The sequence below is a fragment of the Tupaia chinensis genome, unplaced genomic scaffold (assembly GCF_000334495.1).
Source record: "Tupaia chinensis unplaced genomic scaffold, TupChi_1.0 Scaffold000045_1, whole genome shotgun sequence".
In the NCBI taxonomy this organism is placed as follows: Eukaryota; Metazoa; Chordata; class Mammalia; order Scandentia; family Tupaiidae; genus Tupaia; species Tupaia belangeri.
Genome location: NW_006159501.1, coordinates 1,602,277 through 1,604,911, shown reverse-complemented (window position 1 = coordinate 1,604,911; position 2,635 = coordinate 1,602,277). Strand labels below are relative to the sequence as shown.

Genomic DNA, 2,635 nt, shown 5'->3' with positions numbered 1-2,635 from the left:
GAAAACTCCCAACATTCCACTTTTGGTAATAGCTCCGAAATTCATTGTCTCCTTTGCAATTGTACTCCTACTGCCTCATCCATTACCTCTGACATGAAATGAAAGACTGTAATAACCTTTTAGTTCATCTCTTTTCTCCTGTTTTCACCACCTCATCAATATATTCTATATACTTTCAGAATTATCCCAATGTGAAATTCTATCATCTCTCTGCACAAAAGTCTTTAATGACTCTCATTAACCACCAAATTAATTTTCAGTTTTTCAGATCCAAGGCGCAGCGCAGTGTGGCCATAAGCAATGATTTTTATTTATATTGATCATTCACGTACTATGGCTCTGTGCTTTGGTCAAACTCAGCCATTAAGCATTCCTGAACAGAATGCACATCCTTCTGCTTCATATTTCATTTCTGTTCTTCCACTTGCTGTCTTTTCCCTGCTCATCTCCACTGGTCATACTTGGAATCAGTCTGTAGAAATGGCTAAGGTGGCTCAAGGGTCACTTGCTTGATGAAACTTCCACTGTTAGCCAGTCTTCCTGCAAAATAATTGTGATCTCTCCAACTGTGAACACCTGTGGCATCATCCCTCATATTACATGTTGTTTTTACTGCCCCTCTGAACACAGGCTCAGAAGCTAAGTACAACTTCCCATGCTCTACAAAGTTTACTCTGTCTTTCAGTCCCACCTCTCTATCATGCCTGGAATTGCTATAGCAAGGAAGAAATTTTTACATAAGAGCAAGTCATGTTAATTCTTGAAGAAACTCCTGAATCACCTAGCCCAGGGATGGGCCCTAGAAGTCATCCATTCAATATCATAAATGGATATTAAATCAGAAACATAGTCTCATGGTCAGATGAAAATATGCAAATCTAAGATAAACTTTATTTTTTTCAATGTTCAGTTTCTTTTAATGATCCCATTCTCCCTGAAGGGCAGATGCAGATAGCTAGGTGATGGTGAGACGTTCACTTGACGATCTGCCTTGATTTAAGGCTTTGCCCATGTGCTAGAAGGCCCTCTCCCAGGAAAAGTACTCTCAAACCAGTGTCTGGGTCTTCTCGCTGCCAGGGTCCAGTTTTCACCATGTGTATAACTCATAGTCCACCTGCTTCCTGAACTAGACTAAGCAGAAAGGCAACTTCTTGGCCTCAAAAGACCCAAACTCCAGAAATGGAACTGCTATTGTTGGTTCCAAAGAGGACACTGGCAAAGGCATTCTCCCTCAGCTCGTCCAATTGCTGGAACATTCCAGTGATGAGGTTGCGACTCATAATGTCTGGGTAAGCTCTTCATTGGAAACAGTACTCAGAGTACCACAGGGACCAGCCATCCTTATCAAACTGTTCCCAGAAATATAGCAGCACTATGGAGGATGTGTCCTCATTGGAGTACTTGCACTTAAATTCATCCAACACAAAGGTACTCTTGGGGAAATGAGCAAAGGGATTCTTGGCCTTGGGCTCGGCAGCCAGAGCCTGCTCACATTCCTCCATCACCTCCTAAGGAGCAGGGGCAGCAGCCTTTTTGTCTTTTTTCTGCTTGGCCTGGGGCTTCTGCTTCTCTTCCTGTGAACCTGTCTCTTTCTGTGGGGTATCCATTTTAGGCTGGCTCTCTGCAAACTTTTTAGCATCAAACCGGGCCCTCCTCTCACACAGTTTCACCTCCCCCAAGACAGCTCAGAACTGGGGCTGGTTAACACGGATGAGGAACCAGTAGTTGGTATTGGGGAAGGCCTGGCAGAAAGAAGTCTCCAAAACCTGTTTATAGAGCCACAACAGGGTGCAGACAATTCTGATGTCAGCCAGTGTCACTCGTCTGCCCACTAGGAAAACCCTTGTCTTTATATGAGCATCCAGCAACCCCAGAATTCACCTTACCTCCTCCTTCGCATTCTCTGTGGCCTGTTTCTTCACATTCTCTGTGGCCTGTTTGTTGTGGTGCATGATGCCCAAGGTGGGGAACATCCAGGTACTGGCTGGGGGCACTATGTCACTATCAGTATAGCTCACCCACTGCACCACCTGGGCTGCCTCTGGAGTACTTCCTACAGATCCTCATTGCTCACATAGTAGGCAATGGCATTCCTCTCAAACATACAGAATCCATCATCACCCTCAAATGCTGGAACATTGCCTGCAGGACACTTGCAAAGAAATTCAGGGATGCAGTTGGTTTGGCCAAAGTGGATATGGGGTAGTGCAGAGAGTACATGGACCTGAGCCCCACTGTACTGAGCAGTGATGAGAAAACTTGAAGGTCCTTCAGTTTTCAGGGTATGTGTACAGGGTCCCAGATGCCATGGTGATTCCGCAGAAAAGGCTCAGAGAAAGCTAAAATAAACGTTTTACACTATAATTTTAGAGACATGATATAGGTCTACCTAGGGGAACAGAATTTGGTTATACTTACCTTGGTTCCCTCACAGTGCCTTATGCTAAGTTGGCTTCAGAAGGTTATCTGCAGAAGGGAAGGACACAAACCAAAAGTAACCCTTTAAAGATAAAGCATGGGAGCTGGCAGGTGGTTTGGCCATTAAGTAGCTGGACTCCCACATGGCCAACTACAATTCAACTCCTGGACCTGCCAGCTTGCTTTCTCAATTTTTCTCTCTCTCTCTCTCTTTCCC

The 2,635-nt window shown here is 44.7% G+C and overlaps 1 pseudogene; it reads right to left on the bottom strand.

Annotated features, from left to right (window-relative positions):
• Positions 1-955: 955 nt before the first annotated feature.
• LOC102469478 (elongation factor 1-gamma-like) lies at positions 956-2,309 on the bottom strand (annotated as a pseudogene).
• Positions 2,310-2,635: the final 326 nt, after the last annotated feature.